The 20,312-nt window shown below is 39.2% G+C and overlaps 1 protein-coding gene across 9 annotated transcripts in view; it reads right to left on the reverse strand.

Moving 5' to 3' along the window:
• TET2 (tet methylcytosine dioxygenase 2) overlaps positions 1-18,750 on the reverse strand; it is a 136,135-nt gene extending 117,385 nt beyond the window's left edge. For 2 of the 9 annotated variants that reach the window (XM_055296844.2, XM_063611120.1), the window contains exon 1: positions 18,241-18,420. The gene's annotated coding sequence lies outside the window, so the exon portion shown is untranslated. The other 7 variants (XM_055296845.2, XM_055296838.2, XM_055296839.2 and 4 more) reach the window with 6 other exon arrangements.
• Between the last annotated feature and the right edge of the window lie 1,562 nt (positions 18,751-20,312).

Here is a 20,312-nt window from a genome sequence, read left to right on the forward strand (position 1 = left end):
TGGTAGTTGTCATGCGCTGGGTAGTAGGGGAAATAGGTTTGTCAAAGGGTACACAGTTTCAGTTATGCCAGATGAATATTTAATACATTCTGGAGATATAATGTACAGCATGGTGACGACAGTTAGTACTGTACGGTATCCTTGACTACATTTGAGTAGCTCTTAAGTGTTCTCACCATAAACACATAAAATGACTGAGAGGTGATGGACATGTGAATTAGCTTGATAGTAATAATCACTTCACAATGTATATGTATATTAAAACATCACACTGTATCCCTTAAATATGTACAGTTTTGTCAACTGTTTACTTGTCAATTATACCTCAATAAAGCTCTCTCACACACACACACTCTTGAACCTTTCGAGCTCCAAACACCAGACTGCTTGTTGGGATCCAACTGTTTAAAAGTTTATTTACATTGATTACGAACAAAAAGACAATGGAGATTTGCAAATAGGGAGATGATGCCAAAGATAATTCAAAATTTATAGAGAAGTTATTTAACCCCATGTCTTGGTTTCTTCCTTAGTAAAGTGGGGAGAGTAATAGCACCAACAAAAATATAGATGATGTAAGAATTAGATAATCTCTGGAAAGTGCTTAGTATGGTACTTAACCCAACATAAGAACTTAATCAATAGTAGCTATTATTAGAAATATACATAGCTTGTTATGCTATTTGAGGCAACTGACTTTACTTTCCCATGCCTCCATTTTCTCATCTGTAAATGCAAGGAATGGGATTACTGAGTCTTTAAAGTCCTTTCAGCTTGTAACAATCCATGATACTGTTTGAAAATAAAATATGTTTTTGATGAATTGTTTATTGAAATACTGGAGTGAAGGTGGTGGCAATCCAGGTGGCAATGTCTTATAAGCAGTTAGAAACAGCTCTAGTTTACAAATCTAGATCTAAAGTATAAAAATATATTCAAACACACACATCCATACACAGAATTAAATCTATAATTCAGGGAAAAAGATGAAAAGCTCAAAAAAGGTAGATTTAAAAGTCTGATAATTTGTTACAAGTAGGAAAAAGTTTAAAATACATATTTAAAATGTTCATAATTTGTGATAGAATATTCTTCACTGAAAAGTTCATAGTCTCCTGATTTTTACATTTTTTTTCTCATCCTTTTAGGCAATTATCCATGCTAAGCACAGCTGCTGGTGTTTAGTTCAATAAATACCACTAGTTTATCATTGCATATTTTCCAAAATTACTTCTCACCTTTTCTTTCTCTTTATCATCAATCTATCACACAAAAGGGGATTTTCTCCCCATATTATTGCAGATACAGGCTCTTCAATAGAATCCTAATGTTAAGCAAAAAAGTTCTATACAAACAGAGATTTTGGAAAGTATTTCTATATGTAATAGGAATGGCATGTTTTCAAAAATGAAATGTAAATAATAGATAAACACTTAAAAACAAGAAAATGCAGCTCTTGCTCCAACTGTTTCTATGAAGGCATGCAGCAACATTATTAGAGATGGTTAAGTTACTATACTAGCTTCTAAAAGAGTTTGAGTCAGCTTGGTTATGAAAGAGAGTAACACTCCTCAGGGCTTGTCACCTTCAGTTCTTGAATACTAAAGCGCCTACTTGCTTGTCAGGGTTAAAAGCTACTATTTTAAGTTCAAAGTGCAAAGCTCCTTTCAGGTGGTAATGATAGTTTAAAATAAACAATGTGGGGCAGGGAAAAGCCTCCTTTAGGTATCTACCATGTTTCCCCTTCAGTCAGGCCAGTGCTTTCTTATTCTGTATCAACATTCATGATCCAGGTCATTAAACAGTAAGATAGACACCACTCTTTTTCCCTGTACCCCACTGTTAAACAACTGTAGGCTTCAGAATTCTGGAGCTGTGTGTAAATATGAAAGCTCCATGTGTTTGACCATGTGGGAAGGCATTAGGGTAACCTGGGACTCCTACGCAAGAGAGAACTCCCTCGCAGGAACGTTATCATCACCAAGCAAGCTGTTTGTTTTGTGTGTGTGTTTGGTGCCTCAGCTGTCTTCTACAGGAACCATATAAAAGTAGTTTATACAAAAGACCCCAAGGATTTTGTGCACCTTCAATATATTAGGGAAAATGCAAGACATCAGTATTTTTTCATTTTATATTTATAGACAGAGACTTTTACTACAGTCTATTTAACCATTTCTACCAAAGAGGATTCAGCTTAAATATGAAAAGTTCAAAACACACACATACCACATACACACACTTAGTAGTAACTGAAAAAAGATGAACAGCCTAAAATTTCAACATTGCTCCTTGGTATGCATCAGATTCAATCTACCATTTTGATAATACAGAGACAACTGTCACTCAGTCTCATCTTTATGAAGACAGCCTATGCATTGAATAAGTCAATGTTTATTGCATGCCTGCCCCTTCAAGTGAAACTACAGTACAGCCAAATGAAAGTTATATTTAAATCGCTTTTTTAGTAGAAATTAACTTATAGCCTTAATCAAATTCTGAGCACTTGCAGCTCATATCCATATATGATTTACTGTGAAACAAAGGTCTGAGAAAGAGGGAAAATATGAGTATTCTAATATAAGATAGGATGACTTTTGTTAAAGCTCAAGAGTGTTCAGCAATGGCTCTGCTCTGTGCAGGAAAAGTACACTTGTAAGTAATTTTCACCCAAGCTTTTACTATTTAGGCCGAGGATAATTGAGAGAAATACATCATTTCTAGTCCGACACTAAAAAAGCAAGTAGATAAATCACGCAAATAAGAACTTTTAAAAATCTACAACCTACTCTCACCACATCTTAATTCAGTGTATCAGAAATGTACAATAATAAATTATAAGTAATAAACACTAAAGAAGTAATATTTTTTCATATCCAGAAGGCTGTTTTTGCTCTGCAACAGAATGAAAAAATATCTATCCTTAGATTTTATTGTTAGTTAAATGAGTCACTCTTTTGGTAATTTCCTTTAATGAGAACAGCTTTAGATGTTAAATGGCTAAATCCTGAGTTTCTATATGTGAATAATAGATTCGGTCAGATAATATTTAAATTATTCCAAATATAAAGTTCTCTTATACCAAATATTAAAGAAAAACACCTGTAATCCCAGCACTTTGGGACGCTGAGGCGAGTGGATCACGAGGTCAGGAGTTCAAAACCAGCCTGACCAAGATGGTAAAAGCCCGTCTCTACTAAAAATACAAAAATTAGCCAGGTGTGGTGGCGAGAGCCTGTAATCCCAGCTACTCGGGAGCGTGAGGCAGAGAATTGCTGGAACCCAGGAGGCGGAGGTTGCAGTGAGCCCAGATCGCTCCGCTGCACTCCAGCCTGGGCGACAGAGGGAGACTCTGTCAAAAACAAACCAACCCCCAAAAACAGATTTGGTGCTTGGTTTAGCTCTTGGGAAAAGATCCTTTATTTTAAAAAAAATATTTCATTTATAGTATCACATTTCAAAGACTGATTTTTCCTATCTTTAGAAAGGTAGTGTAATTACAAAAACATATTCTGTGAAAGAAGCAGTCAAATCAGCTAACTTTTCAATTAACTATAAATTTCATCTTTGATGATCTAATTACAATTCTTTGTTAGGCAAGAAGGCTTCTATTTTGGATGGTAAATGATGACATCCATCTCAAATGATCCTTAGATGCAATACAAAAAGAACTCAAATTCTGTTCATATTTTAAATATTCAAACCAGTCTGCTTACAGCTAATAAATAGCACCAGCACACATACACCAAATATACGTGGTTAGACATTTAAATTCTTGATGCCTTATTTTTTTCATTTCAACTTGTTTTGTATTGATGAAAATAAATGAAAAGCTCTAAAAATCAATTTGGGATAGGAGGCACATTCCCTAAACACAGACACTTAAAGCTTTGTTGTTGTTGTTTTAGCTCTAGGTCTTGATATGAAATTAAAAATGAAGGAAGGTTGAGAGAATTTACAGAGGATAGGGAAAGGGGAGAGGCAGGTATAATGGTATACTAAGGAGCATGATTAACCAAGAGTTTTCTTGAATGTTTTCTGGTCAGACCGTTTAGTTTGGGAAGTCAATCATGAATTCTCTTGCTTTTTAAGACGCTTACAAATATCAAGTTTTTTTTTTTTTTTTTTTTTTTGAGACAGAGTCTTGTTCTGTCGCCAGGCTGGAGCGCAGTGGCGCGATCTCGGCTCAGGGCAACCTCCGCCTCCCAGGGTCAAGCGATTCTCCTGCCACAGTTTCCCGAGTAGCTGGGATTACAGGCGCCCGCCACCACGCCCAGCTAATTTTTGTATTTTTAGTAGAGACTGGGTTTCACCGTGTTGGCCAGGATGATCTCGATCTCTTGCCACCCGCCTCGGCCTCCCAAAATGCCGGGATTACAGGCGTGAGCCACCGTGCCTGGCCAAGATGTAATTTTTTAAAGGCATTTTGTGAGGCTGGGAGGCAGGTATGCAAACCTCACGTAAATTACAAGAGCACTGTGAATTATAATCAGATCCAAAGCATCATCTGCTCACGTTTCCCCAAATCACAAAAACGGTTTGGCATGACTAGTTCTGTTTGCTGCAGGGCATAAAAAGATTAATCTTAGCCGGGCGCGGTAGCTCAAGCCTGTAATCCCAACACTTTGGGGGCCGAAGCAGGCGGATCACCTGAAGTCGGGAGTTCAACACCAGGCTGACCAACATGGAGAAACACTAAAAATACAAAATTAGCCGGGCGTGGTGGCGCATGCCTATAATCCCAGCTACTTGGGTGGCTGAGGCAGGAGAATCGCTGGAACCGGTGAGGCTGAGGTTGCAGTGAGCCGAGATCGCGGCGCCATTGCACTCCAGCCTTGGCAACAAGAGCGAAACTCCGTCTCAAAAAAAAGAAAAAAAGAAAAAGAAAAAAAGATTAATCTTGTATTTAGGCACAGCTTTTGAGGCTTTGGTAGGAAAACCATGCGTTATGGAAGATCCTGACCTAAACACCTTGATCTTTGGTTCATGACCCTATCAGAGCCAGACAAGAGCTCTCGGACAATGAATTAAACTGTGTTGATTCCTCCGCCCACAGACGCCCCAAGCTTACTCTCTTCACTGTTACATAAGAGTCTCTGGAATCCTAGGATGGTGTTTGTAAATACTGCTGCCACGTGCACGGTACCCACGTGTCAAATGTTGATGTGACCGCGCGTAACTGGAAGGAGAGAAAGCTTCTACAATTTCCAAAGAGAAGCCTACTATTTTTTGGCCCTAAAAATGAACATACAGATGTCAACGAATTATCTCTAACTAAAGGTGATTTATTTGTCTTTTCTTTCTTTTTCTTTTTCCAAAAAAGAGGAAGAACTGGAATATTTTTTTCCTGTTACTTTCTTGTAATCTAAGTGCTCTACCTAATTCAATTTAGGATCAGTTTTATAACTTCAGCAATGCATTCTGAATGCACTTTCTGCTTCCTCTTTTTGCAGGACTTACTCTTGCTTGCTTATTTACTTCAGTGTAAACTGAGATATTATGAGAGATGAATTACATAAAAACCAGAGATATACACTTAGGCAAATGATTTACAAAGTTATAATTTACACCCAATTAAACTACAACATGACCCATTCAGTATTCAATGGCTTTCCTTGGGTGAAGGAAAAAAAAGTAGTATTTTACCTCTCTTCCTATTTCAGATTTCACCTTCATCTACATTCATTATATCTGTTACAATGGGTTTGTGAACAGAAAACAAGTAAACTCCATTCCTTAAACACCTGAATTCTTATCAATACTGAGAAAAATTACAACGTCAATAACTAAGTTTTTAACCCCTATAGTTTCCCAAAACCCTGAGGATTAAGGCATGACTAATTATAACAATGCAAAAAAAATTAAATAAAGAAAAACTGTCAGTAGTAAATTAAACTTACTGTATTTTTAAAAATATTCTGACTTCAACAAAATCCAAGAATTGTCTTTAAAGTCACTTTAAAATGCCATACCCTAGATTTCCCATGCTCTTGAAAAACATGTTGGTAAAAATGTTTTAAAATTACAATATATGTTTAAAAAATTAGTTGATGTTCATAAAATTTCTTATTTGAAACAAGAACCACATTTTTTTAACAGTAAATAAGTTGTTTCAAAGTAAATAAGTTGTAACAGTAAATAAGCTGGCCGCGCCCAGTGGCTCATGCCTGTAATCCCAGCACTTTAGGAAGCGGAAGCGGGTGGATCACTAGAGGTCAGGAGTTCGAGACCAGCCTAGCCAATATGGCGAAATGCTGTTTCTACTAAAAATGCAAAAATTAGCCAGCCACGGTGGCTGGTGCCTACAATCCCAGCTACTCGGGAGGCTGGGACAGGAGAATTGCTTGAACCCAGGAGAAGGAGGCTGCAGTGAGCCAAGATCATGCCACTGCACTCCATCCAGCCTGGGCAAGAGTGAGACTCTACCAAAAAATAAAAAATAAAAAAACATAAAAATTTTTAGTTCCCACAGTTAGTAACCAAATGTCTTTTTCAAGTTTGCTTTTCAGTAGAAATACATAATTAAATCTTAGCCATTAATAAGGTGAGCCAACAGCAAAATGTCTATTAGCTTTGCTTTCTGCCAGTGTTTTTCCACAAGCGTAATGTGGCAGACAACTCCAAAATTAAAATACAACCTTGTTTTAAATTCAACTTATGTAGATAATATAACTTCACTGGAGAAAAAACCATTTCAGTGGCTAGATTGGAAGAAAGATAAAATCTACAAAACAAAGTTTAAAGTATGTTTTTTCCTGCTAAAATGTATGTTTGTACTAAAATAAATAATTTATATGGTAAGAATCTTTAGCTGTGAGATTTTTTTCTTCCTTCATTTTTGAAAGGTACCCATTTATGGTATTCTTCTTTTCATCAGTTATATTTGGTACATTAAAATAGGAACGTAAACGAATTAATATTTTAATAACTCAATTCACTTTTTAAGATGCTCACTCTGATTTGACGAACTATCAGACACTGTATTTGTAGAAATGGTTTTTTCTTCTGTTATAATGTATATAGTAGAGTGCACAGTAGAACAAAAAAAACTCATCTGAACTAATTACAGGGTGCTCAAAGTGATCCTTTTAATGCAAATATAATGAAAAGTTATAAAAGAGCTGAGATAACTTTACAGCCAATGGCAAATATAAAAATTCTATAACTTCAAAGCAAGAGACTTCAAACAAAAGCAGGAAAAGTGCTAAAAGAACAAACAGGTTAAAAAAATTAATAAGACCAGGACAGTATGTTATGGATAGAATCTGGGTGTGGTCTCATTGTATTACTCTCACATTCTGGTGCTCTACTTCAGAGGCAGCACAACTAATAATTATGGTATTTTTTAATGGGTGCCCTTCTTAGTGCAGACAGGTAAGAAAAACGGGAGGAATAACTCATATACCATGCTATGTTATTTGGCTTTCATTATCCCTATTGAAGCTTTTTTACTTTTTTTTAATGCATCATCTATTTCAGGAGAAAATACTATAATAATAACTCATTTGAGAGATGGGTGAATGTTCTCATTAATGTATAATCTGGACATAGAAGCTAGATTTAACACTGCATCAAGAAAATAAGTGATTTGGTAAGGCAGGTTTTAGCAATGGCTAATGAGGCACGACAACAGTAATTAAAATTACCATTACTTTTACCCACCCGCAGAACAAACTGTGACAAATCTCAAAATGTTAAAGTAGCAAATTAAAAATATCAATACTCTGTATGGCATACCTAAATGTCAGACTGCCTGCATTTCTATGCCTGAACATAGGCAATTCCCTTTGAAGAGAGTAGTACATCAGCAAAAATTCACAGCCCATTTTTCTTCTTTTGAATATGGTGTATCTTCCGTATAAATTACTTATAAAAAGCAAAGCTAAAAATAAACAACAAATCAAAATGTTCCTAATATGTGAGAACAGATTTACATTTTTTGGAAGTGCATTAAAAAGCAAAGATGAAGTACTATACTCAAACTTGTGAACAACTTTTTTAAAATTATGGAGATACTAGTACAAAAATTTATAGTCAGCTGAGGTGGTTCACAAAGTTTTAGGAGAAACAAGAGAGAGTGAAGACAAGTAAGCTACTCATTTCTCCAGTAAGGAGAACAGAACCTAAATTCTATCTTACTGCTTTCCATAACCATCACTACACCAACTTCTTGATGGGTCTAACATGAGCATCTATCTTGGGCTTGTCACACATACTCAACCAACCTACAAGTAGATGCTATGATCATACTCTTAAAAAGTAAAATTCTATAGTTACTCATTAAACAAGCGATCATAACAATTATATAGAGCCAATATACTTCCTTATTGGGTACAATCACATGTGTACCTTAAATATGTCTCTGAACCCTAAAGCTCAACCTTTCCAGATCAGTGAATTTTCTCCACTCCAGTTATCAGTCATGGTCCCAAGGTATGGGATCCAACTGGCTACAGCCCAGCATTCTCATGAGAATAAAAAGGGAGAGAAGCATTGCACAACAAGAATGTCTGGTATCTAGAATTACATAAGGTTAGAAATTCAAACACAATCAACCCCAAATAATTCACCCTGTGTGTCCAAAACTACAAGTCATAGTTCCACAGGGACTAGTGTTAAAAATCTGCACTCATTTTACCTTTAAGTGGTTTGTAGAAGTTCTGCTGGTATTTGTAAATACTTGCGGCCATGTGTAGCAAAGATGGAGAGCCATCATCATTCTGACCCTGTTTCTCACTTTGTCCTGGCATTATGAAGACTGCTGCAGAGCAATTTCCTTTTCAACCTTATTTTACATCTTCAACATGCCACAGTATCAGTTAACAGAAAAAGAGTCACTTGTTTAAACCCTATGAGATACTTTGTCATTTTAACTTTAAAATCTGAAACATGACAAGTGGAGATATAAACAGTTAACAAACTCAAAGTTTTGAAGTTTATTCTCTGCCCTGCATTGCCCTTCTGTTTTCACAATACCCCCCAAAATCTAGTAATTTATTATTTCTAGATTAAACTGCACTAAGTAGTAATTTAAACAAGAAGAGCAATTTTTATAGTTTTTTTTTTTTTTTTTTTTTTTTGAGAGAGAAGGTCTCACTTTGTCACCCAGGCTGAAGTGTGGGGGCACCAACATGGCTCACCGCAGCCTCAACTTCCCAGGCTCGAGCCATCCTCCCGCCTCAGCCCCACAAGTACCTGGAACTATAGGGATGTGCCACCACACCCAGCTAACTTGTGCATTTTTTGTAGAGATGGGGTTTTGCCATTTTGCCCAGGCTTGTCTCCAACTCCTGAGCTCAAGAGATCCGCCCACTTCCGCCTCGCAAAGCGCTGGGATTACAGGTGTGAGCCACCGCGCCCAGTCACATTCCTTTTAACCCTTGGGTTACATCTCCTGAACTGAATGGCTAGGTAACTAAAGACATCTGAGAAAGTTTCTTTTTTTTTTTTTTTTTTTTTTTTGAGACGGAGTCTCGCTGTGTCACCCAGGCTGGAGTGCAGTGGCGCGATCTCGGCTCACTGCAACCTCCGCCTCCCGGGTTCACGCCATTCTCCTGCCTCAGCCTCTCCGAGTAGCTGGGACTACAGGCGCCCGCCACCACGCCCGGCTAATTTTTTGTATTTTTAGTAGAGACGGGGTTTCACCGTGGTCTCGATCTCCTGACCTCGTGATCCGCCCGCCTTGGCCTCCCAAAGTGCTGGGATTACAAGCGTGAGCCACCGCGCCCGGCCGAGAAAGTTTCTTGCACCTATAAATTAAGCCCTGTTTACCAAGTCATATAACCTATCACTATCTATTGAATCTTCCCATATAAGCTCTAAAGGCTATTGTTATCACAAAACACAATGCCAACTTTTGAGTGATTAAGTATCCTTCTCATCTATAAGAGGATGTTGCCCAGACTAATCTCAAACTTCTGGTCTCCCGCCTTGGCCTCCCAAAGTGCCAGGATTACAGGCGTAATAAAACTCCTTGATGCCATCTTCCTAGAAAGATATGCTTAGCCTCATTCAATCCAAATAGTTCCTGCATTTCTTTTGCATGAGATGTAAGATATTTTCTGACATAACATAAACCAAATAACTCTACTATATTCATTTTTATAACAACAGCTTTTTGAAATATAATTCACATACAATAAATTCATCCTTTTAAAGCATATAATTCAGTGGGTTTCAGCATATTCAAAGAGTTGGGCAATCATTTCTATCTAATTATAGAACATTTTCATCATCACCAAAAGAAATCTCATACTAATGAGCAGTCGCCTCCCTCCCACCCCAGCCCCTGGTAATAACTAGCCAACTTTCTGTCTCCTTAGATTTGCCTATTCTGGACGTTACTTAAAATTGAAAGCATATCATATGTGGCCTTTCTTGTGCCTCTCAGATTCACCTATGTGACAGCATTTATCAATAATCCATTCCTTTATATTGCTTAATAATATTTCACTGTATGGATATACCACGATTTGTGTATTCAATCATGACATGATAGACATTTGGGTTGTTTCCATTTTTTAACATTATTAATAATGCCATAATGAACATTTGGCTACAAGTTTTCATGTGAACAACTGTATGCATTTTAAATCTCCTTTTATGACTTTCTCTACATAGTCCACATTATACACTTTTACAGCTATCAGTGATAATGAGGAAGTATAATATAGTGATTAAAAGATTTGGCACTAGAGACAGACTGCTTAACTCAAATGCTGGCTAAGCCTAAGCCATGTATCGGCTGTATGAACTTAAGGAAGTTATTTAACCTCACTGGGCTTCAATTTCCTCATTCATAAATAGGGATAAGAATAATTCCTATCTCTAGGGTTGTGATGAGAATTAAATGTCATCAACTTACACTGTCACAAAACAACTTAAAATATTTTTAACATAAAGGCCATTCTATCAAAAAAAAAAGGACTTTTAAGAAAACAAAAACTTACATTCTGACACACATTTTAATATGGCATAATAGCACAATCACATGATTGATAAATTGCTAAACTTTTGTGCTAAACTTCTCTGTTTTGAGAAAAAAAGGTTTAAAAATATGTGATCATGTGACTAAATGGTATAAAACAAAACACACACAAATGTGTACAAGTTAAACTGAGGACATCTGAATAAGATTAGTAGGCCATATCAATGTCAGTATCATGGTTGTGATATGATATTATAGTTTTGCAAAGTGTTGCCACTGGGGGAAATTGAGCAAGTATACGTGGAATCTCTCTGTATTATTTCATACAATGGCATATGAATCTGTAATTATCTCAAAAAATATTTCAATTAAAAATACATGATCCCATATAAGTTTACCAAAAGCCATTCACTTTTGTGCTTAAAATGGGTGGCTTTTATAGGGCAATTGCCATAGCCTGTAGAAATTAAATGTAAGGAAAACACACCATTACTCCTACCATCATCACCATCACCAAGACACTTAACACTATTTTTCTCTTATACATTGAAAATAGATTAGACCAGGTGCAGTGGCTCATGCCTGTAATCCCAGCACTTTGGGAGACCTGGGCAGGCAGATCACTTGAGACCGGGAGTACGAGATCAGCCTGGCCAACATGGTGAAACCCTGTCTCTAATAAAAACAGAAAAATTAGTCAGGTGTGATGGGGCACGCTCCTAGTCCCAGCTACTCTGGAGGCTGAGAAAGAGAATCACTTGAACCTGGAAAACAGAGGTTGCAGTGAGCTGAGACCACGCCACTGCACTCCAGCCTAGGTGACAGAGCAAGATACCGTCTCAAAAAAAAAAAAAAAAAGAAAAGAAAAAGAAAAAGGAAAAGAAAATAGATTACACTTTTTTCTAGTTAAATTGCATGGTTTTTCACTAGTTCTATATCATCCATTAAATATTGACAGAGGTCAACAGCAGGTTCTATTAGGGAATATCCAATAGACAAAAAAGAAATGTAATTTGAAAGAAACATTTGTAGTATTTTTAGTCAAACAACCAGTTCATTTTATATCCTAGACTGTCCTTTAAAAACACTTTATTCCAATTTATTCATCTCCTATTTATTTATTTTTTTTTTTGGAGGCAGAGTCTCTCTGCCCTGCCCAGGCTGGAGTGCAGCAGAGCCATCTCGGCTCACCACAGCCTCTGCCTCCCAGGAGGGTTCAAGCAATTCTCCTGTATCAGCCTCCAGAATAGCTGAGATTACAGGTGTGTGCCACCACACCCAGCTAATTTTGTATGTTCAGTGGGGACGGGGTTTCATCATGTTGGCCAGACTGGTCTCGAATTCCTGACGTCAGGTGACCCACCTGCCTCAGCCTCCCAAAGTGCTGGGATTATAGGCATGAGCCACCACACCCAGGCTCAAGTGATTCTCGGGCCACAGCCCGGGTAATTTTGTATTTTTAGTAGAGACAGGGTTTCACCATGTTGGCCAGGCTGGTCTCAAACTCCTGACCTCAGGTCATCCACCTGCCTTGGCGTCCCAAAGTGCAGGGATTACAGGCATGAGCCACCACAACCGGCCTCATCTCTTACTTTAATTCTCAGTTTATTTGAAACATGATTTCAAGTCAGTTTAAAGGAACAACTTTCAGTGAATATAAAGCATTGAGTTCTGAATTATTTTTATTTTTATTTTTGTTGAATAGAGACGGGTATCTCACTATGTTGCCCAGGCTGGTCTAGAACTTCTGGCCTCAAGTGATCCTCCTGCCTTCGCCTCCCAAAATAAGCCACCACACCCGGCCTGAGTTCTGAATTCTTAAAACTGCAGGTAGGATGATATTATCACTGAATTTATTTTTACATATAATATATATTGAAAACATATATTATCTCTATATAATATATATTATATTGAAAATCCACCCACCATCTGTTTCTTCTTTTTGAAGTATGACACATTTAACTACATGTCATTACAAATGAAGAAAACATAAATCAAAGCTCATAGAATGTGCTTTTTTGTCTGTTTGGTTTTGTTGTTGTTGCTGTTTGAGATAGGGTCTCTCTCTCTTGCCTGGGCTGGAGCGCAGTGGTGTGATCATAGCTCATTGTAAGTTAGAACACTTGAGCTCAATCCATCCTCCTACCTCAGTCTCCTGAGTAGCTGGGACTACAGGAATGTACCACCATGCCCCACTGACTTTTTAAATTTTTTGCAGAGACTGGGGCCTGACTGTGTTGCCCAGGCTGGTCTCAAACTCCTGGCCTCAAGTGATCTCTCACCTTGGCCTCCCAAAGTGCTAGGATTACAGGCATGAGCCACCATGCCCATCCAAAATTTGTTATTTGGAATGGACAACCAAATATCTATTCTTTTGAGAAAAAGATTATATATCTATTTTAAGTCAGCAAGTCTCTGCAATGTACAATATAGGACAAAAATAATGCTGGAAATAAGCAGACATACATAATTCTTTTTGGATTGTAGTCACAGTGATTCACATGCTCTCACTTTCCCCTTTCCCTCCTGGAACCCTTCTCTCCTACTATACACCAAACCAACAGATGCACTGCATAACCTCCTTCAATAATGTCACAGTATTCACTCAGTTTTGGCAGTGAGTAGAAATAGAAATTGGAGATCTAGACCAAGTAAATACTGTATATTTGGCAAAATCATTTGTGGTTGTGTTCTTCAGCACAGTTTCCCAGATAACCACCAGCTCTACTTGGCAACTGATCTTTCCCACAGTTAAGGCTCCAATTGTAAAGTTGGTTTGGGAGATATTCTATTGCTGCTGGCTTTGGTACCATTAGTATCCTTAAGAACTACTGTGCAATGGTAGAATAATCATTGACAAAGTGTTATTCTGATGAACAAATACTGACAGCTGGTCCAAAGTTTTAGCCTGTTCCCAAGGTAGGAAACAATTACATTAAAACAGTCTACATGGTTATTTATAAAACAAAGATGACTCTTTCCAGCAATTTGAAATTGCTAGATAAGACTATGAAATTCTATTAAAACAATAACAACAAAAACAATTTAACTTGCATTAGAAGCAATTAGAGCACAAAAAGTAGATCTAATGTTTTCTAAATATTAGATATTCTAAAATATTGACATTATACAATGTCTAGCATCCATAACTTTTGAAGATATTTTATTTCAAGGTAATTTCATAAGAATTCATAAGAATTTACCTATTCAGACTTTGGGCAGGATGGAAAATAGAGTTTCTGTGAGGTGTGCCTATGAATCATAAGAAGCGCTTCTTAATGAGGTCAGCAATTAAGGAAATACATTTTGATAGTGACATTGGACTTACAACATTGTTTGGGGGTGGAGTCTTAGAAGAATTGATAGGGAACTTTTAACTTCAACAAGTGAAACTAAAACATTAACTCCGGTTGTTATTACCTAATACAAGACCAGTGCCCAATAAGGACTTTGGAATTCTTTCATAACAACTCCCTGGCAGGTGCACTTCACTTGTTCTGGAAGTGATGCTCACTTGCCAATGTCTAGTAGGAACATGTGCCACTGCCTCAAAATCCTATCAATTCCTCCAGCTTCTGGCATAAACTGGCACATCAGACCTAATTAAAGCCTTAAGAAGAGTTTGGCAAATATGACAATTTAAACAAAGCAAGGGACTTCTCTCACTGCAACTTAATTTCTCATTAATGATTAGTTCAATAAGAAAATAAGCAAAACAACGTCATAGTTAAGAAAAGCTATCTATCTTGTTATTGTCCATTATCACGTTCCTAAAATTCAATAACCCAAGACAGTCCTATGGAATTTTTGGAGCACCTAGGTAGTACGATCACATATATGGTAAAGAAAGAACTGAGGTTATGTCTTTTATTGTAAACTACCCCATACTTATTAAGATAATTTCTCTTTTCCAACAAAGGATAAAGTGACTAACATATACATCTCTTCCTTATAATCACTGAAATACTTTATACAGTATTAATTAGCAGCTATTTTCAGCACAAAAGTAGGATGCACAAAATAACAAGAATCTAAATTTGATGACAGGAAAAAACAAGCCTTCATAGTTGTATTCAAAATTATTAACCAATGTAGTTATTCTTATTTATTGAGTGGAAAATGTATCTATTATTAGTTGAATAGCCTGAAGACAGTATTTACCACAACATTTGAAAAGTTGTCCCCAAAAAGTAAATACTAGCTTGTTAGCAAAAGGAATTGTTTTTAATTCTGAATTGCTGGAATAATTAACCATAGTTTTCTCGATCGTTTAACATGAACAGCATTAATGGTAAAATCCTAAGTGTTTTTTTTTTTTTTTAATTTTAGGGCAAATAAGAACTAACCAATGAACCGTTTCTATTCCACAGAGATGAGTAATGCTTCTTCCTTGTAATCATGTGAAAGAACCCCGCGTATCAATGATTAAAGCAAACTACATCAAATTAACAAAGATCAAAATAGAAAGTTACAAATTGAACTATCGAGGACAAATAGTTTTGGAAATTCGACTTATGGAGAAATATCTATTGTTGTGTTTTTCCTTCTATCCATTTTTTAATCCTATAAATTGTCTTCTAAACTTCAGTTTGATTATCCAACACTTCACTAACAGTTCTCTGCTTATTAACATTTAAAAAAATCAATATTTATTGTGTTTAAATTTATATTCTATTCCAAACATTATTAAGCACACATACAAACATGTAAAAGAACATAACTCCCCTTAGTATTTCAACTTTCCATTAAAATGCAAATGTAATGATTTCATTAGCCAGGCAACAATACCCACAGTATTACACCAAATCAAACCAATGTCTTTTCTCTGTGAATCCCAACTTCCCTTAAGATACAATCTTATTCCTATGTTGGATCATTTGTTGATGAATATCTTTGAATTTGGGTTTCCCATTATAATCCCTGACTGAAGGGGAAAAAGCACAATGTGTGATTTGAGATATTAAGTTCATGAATGTATTCCACTCCCTAGACACGTAAATATATAAACATTTCACTAAATTTTATGCACTAAATTTTACCGCTGGAAAATAAGCCTTTTCTCAATTCTTAAACATTAGATGAAGAAGGGAGAACTCACTCAATGTAATTAAAAGTATATCATGAGGGGAATAACCAGCAAATAACACTTATATTTCATTTTCGGCCTTTCCGGGAGTCTATCCAGGCCACACACTTCATTATGTCATAGGTAGAAAACTCTCCATACAAACCCTATTAGCTTAATAAAACTAGACAAGCAGTCCCGGTGAAAAGATTCAGCAAGATGCGAGTGAGGTGTGTGTGTGTGTGTGTGTGTGTGTGTGTGTGTGTGTATGAGAGAGAGAGAGAGAGAGAAGAAACGAGTAGAGAGGAGACAGAGAGAAAGGCAGAGAGATGAAAGACCAAAGAGAGAAGCCAAAAGAGAAATTTGGACGGGACTGTTACAAATCTGCTCTTCACTTCTTTGCTGGGATTGGGTTTCATTTCTTTCGGCGGCGCCCCTGACCTTGCAGTCTTGCAACTCTCAACGCTGCGCTCCCCACTCCCTCCCGCCCCCTCCCCGGGCCTGCGCCTGCCTTTGTGTCTGCCTGTCACTTACCAAGGAACCAAACGAAGCTGATTCGGGAGAAGCACAAAGCCGGGACACAGATTTGTCCATAAATTCTCTTACATACATTCCCCAGGCTGGAAGGCTCAGCCCAGAGCTGACTTATGTACCTTGAGAAAAGTGAGTTCTGGTCTTGTTTGGGGAACCAGAAAAACTATTCTTTCCTCTTTCACTCAGCGCCGCTAACAAAACGCGCGGACTTAAGGGGAAAAAAAAACCCACTCAGTGTACTCCAATTCCACTCCCTGTGACATTCACTTCGTACAGCCCCCTAAAGGGGGATGAGGAGGTAGGAGGAGGCAGACACAAACCCAGACCCAGACCCTACAGCTGATAAAAGGGTCGAAAAACACCCCATCAGTGTTCTCTCTGAGGTTGTTCAGGATAAACGGGAGACCGTTTCACTTACACGAAAGAAACAGGGGAAGAGGATTAAAGGGAAAAGTAGTGCACCCCAAAGCTGAACTATTTTAGAAAGGAAAGCAAATTTAAAAATCACTTTTCTGAGGATTAAAAAAGGCCGGGAAACCGGCTCGTCGGAGGTACAAAGGTAAGTTTTCCGGGAGATGAGGGGACGAACCTTAGGAGGAGAGAAGAGAACACAGAACTACAGGTTTAAAAGGGGTAGAGGGAATTAAAACTATATTTGTCAGCCATGTTGAAGAGGCTCCAGTAATTTGTGAAGCTTCCCTCTTCCCTCTTGGTATTTGTGGGTGACACTACAGGGTTTGCTCCCCAGTCCCTGGAAGCCCGAGAAAAAGCGAAGGGGAGAAGAAAGGGAGAGTTTCGCGGCATAAGAGAAGCGCTCTGACCTCGTTCTCGTCCCTCAGCCTTGCAGCAATCCAGCAGTTGCAGTCGGGTCTCCTTTCTAACAAATCCTAAAGGGCAGCCATCTTGCTTCCTTCTGCTTCTCTACGAAAGCAGCCTAGCCTCCGCATCAATATTCATAAGGCAGTTTGACGTCTGTTCTCATCACTCAGCGGGGCCGGCGTCTCGGGGCGGCCGCGCCGAGGGGGCGGACGTGACTCGCATGCGAGCGGGGCCTGGGCGCGCGGCGCTCGCGAGGAGGCGGCGGCGGCCGCCCGAGCTCTCGCCGCTGCCACTGCCGCTACCACCGGCTCTCCTCCTCCGCCCGGGCCTCCTCCCGCTCCGCCCCGGCCTCCTCCCGCTCCGCCCCGGCCTGCGCCGCCGCCCTGGGGCCCTCAGCCCCGGCTCCCAGGGAATCAGCCCCCCGCACCGGGCGTCCAGCACAAAGGCCGGCGGCACCTGGGGCTGTATAGCGGGGCGCGCAGTGGAGACCTGGGCTGCCCTCACGCCGTGCAGTGGCGCGGGGGTAGTGGTGCGCCCGGACGAGCGCGGAGTAGGGGCCGGGGCTGCCGAGCGCGGGGAAGGGTGCAGCCCTCGGGGACCCCGGGGACCTCGGCGGGTCTCCACCCCTGGGAGAAGACGCAGAGCAAGCGCGAAGGTTGGGGGCGAGGTGAGGGGTTAGGATGGCATGGGTGCCTGGACAAGGACGTGACATCCAAGATTTCCCTTTGAAACTTTTTGCTGGTCTGCACTCCACCACCACTTCGAGGTCCCGCGCACACGCCCCTGCGCGCACCCACCTCCTCCGGAGTGTACCCGCACGTGCCCTCGCTCTGGCCCCCGCCTCCACCCACTGGCACATCTCCCCGCACCACACCCCCGCTTGCGCCCACCTTACCCTCAGAGGCCCGCGTCTCTATCTCTCTTTAGATCCCCTTGCCCGCGCTTTCTTTTCCCTTTTCTGTCGCTTTAATCTCATTCAGCAGAAGCGCTCCCCTGTTTCACCGAGGGCATGCCCTTAGTGCTTTAGGGGCCTGTATTTTTAAAGACCCGACAAACTGGGAAATTGAGCGAGTTCTGTTTCTCCCCGCCCCGGCCCACCTTCTGTTTACTTTAGCCACGTGGGCTGAGTAGAAGGGGGCGTCTCACAGATTCAAGATGGGTTTCTCACTAGTGACCCTCTACTTCTCGCTAGGAGAAAATAAACCTGCACTTTCAAATGCTTAAGTTGCCTCTCCTAAGAGCCTCTACTTAGAAGTAGTTTCCACCCGTACAATTAAGTAATGAAGAAACCGACCAATACAGAGCTAATTCCGAATGACGGGTGCTTGATTTTCCCTGACATTCGGAGCTCTGTAACTATGCTCTTCCTTTGACTGGAGTTTTTCTCTATTGCTGAGTAGTGTTACTTCCCCCTCTAATGCTCCTTTTTCTAATCATCAACTTTTTGTTTGCAGATGAGATGAAGAACGAAGCCCATATGAATCATAGTAAGTATCATATTATGTCAGATAGTCGTTTTTGAAATATTCCCCTCATCTTTAACATGTTCTTACATGACACGTTCAAATTTTAAGTGGGTATTTTGGTCACATCTTTTATGGGATCACTGCATGGTGATCACAATACCCTTAAGTCAATACTAGTCATATTGTGTAACCACGCTTTTTTTGGTCCGTAATTTCTTTAAAAGTGAAGCCCTAATTTTACGAAATCGGAATATTTCCTCTTTGAAGAGTGTAAAAAGGGAACTCCTTGCAAGTATCACATTGTTGCCAAGAAGAATGTTTAGTGGGTCCAATCAAACATTGTTTATTCCATTTTGAAACAAAGTTGACTCAGATTTCAGATTTTGCACAAACTAAGGAAAATAGTACATTTTCCCCTAAACATTTCAGGTGGGAATGACATTCCATCCATGTTTTCTAGCTGTACACTAAAGTGTCACTTAGGTCTTGGAAATTGTTAATGCACTTTAAAATCTACACTGTTTGAAAGTTCTTTGTGATCTTTACTTCTTTCTATCTTTCTTTTCTTTCCTTTTCTTTCTTTCTTGAGAGAGTCTCGCTGCGTCACCCAGGCTGGAGTGCAGTGGCGCCATCTCGGCTCACTGCAACCTCCGCCTTCCGGGTTCAAGAGATTCTTCTGCCTCAGCCTCCGGAGTAGCTGGGACTACAGGCGAGCGCCACCACGCCCAGCTATTTCTTGTATTTTTAATAGAGACGGGGTTTCACCATATTGACCAGGCTGGTCTCGAACTCCTGACCTCGTGATCTGCCCACCTCGGCCTCCCAGAGTGCTGGGATTACAGGCGTGAGCCACCGCGCCCGGCTTGTGATGTATTTTTCAAGTCCAGGAAATAAAGTTATCTCAAGACCACATACATTTATATAGTGCACAGTATTGCAGAGTTGTTGAAACATGGGCTTTGGAGTTTTACAGAGCTGAGTGACTCTTAACTCTATCTTTTCCAGTGTGACCTTGTGCATTTTACTTAACTCTCTCGGTATCGGTTTCTTTTAATCTGTTCAACGACCTGTAAGACAGCAGGGTTGTGGTGAGTTTTTAATAAGAGCACTAGGTAAGTGCCCAGGTAGTTACTACTACTACAGTAACAAACCATTTACTTCTAGGAGTTATTTTGTTTCTGACTATAGAAGTATATAATTATATATCTTCTTACATTTAATAATACGTGGAAAATATTATATTAACATGTGTTTAATATAAAAGTATCCGTAGGTTCCTTTAGTTATAACCGGGAAATGATCTTTCAGGTCACCTCCTTCTCATTTCTTCTTTGAAAACTGCTCTCTGTTGTAACAGGGTGTTCTTGCCTATTTGGAATCATATTTGGCTTGCAGTTGGTTTTACAACAGGCCCTGGACATTTTCTTGCCAACTTCTTTCTCTGCACCTCCACTCTACCCTTAACCATCATGACTTTTTAAAATTTAAAATAAAATAGATT

The sequence above is a fragment of the Symphalangus syndactylus genome, chromosome 10 (genome assembly GCF_028878055.3).
Source record: "Symphalangus syndactylus isolate Jambi chromosome 10, NHGRI_mSymSyn1-v2.1_pri, whole genome shotgun sequence".
NCBI lineage: Eukaryota > Metazoa > Chordata > Mammalia > Primates > Hylobatidae > Symphalangus > Symphalangus syndactylus.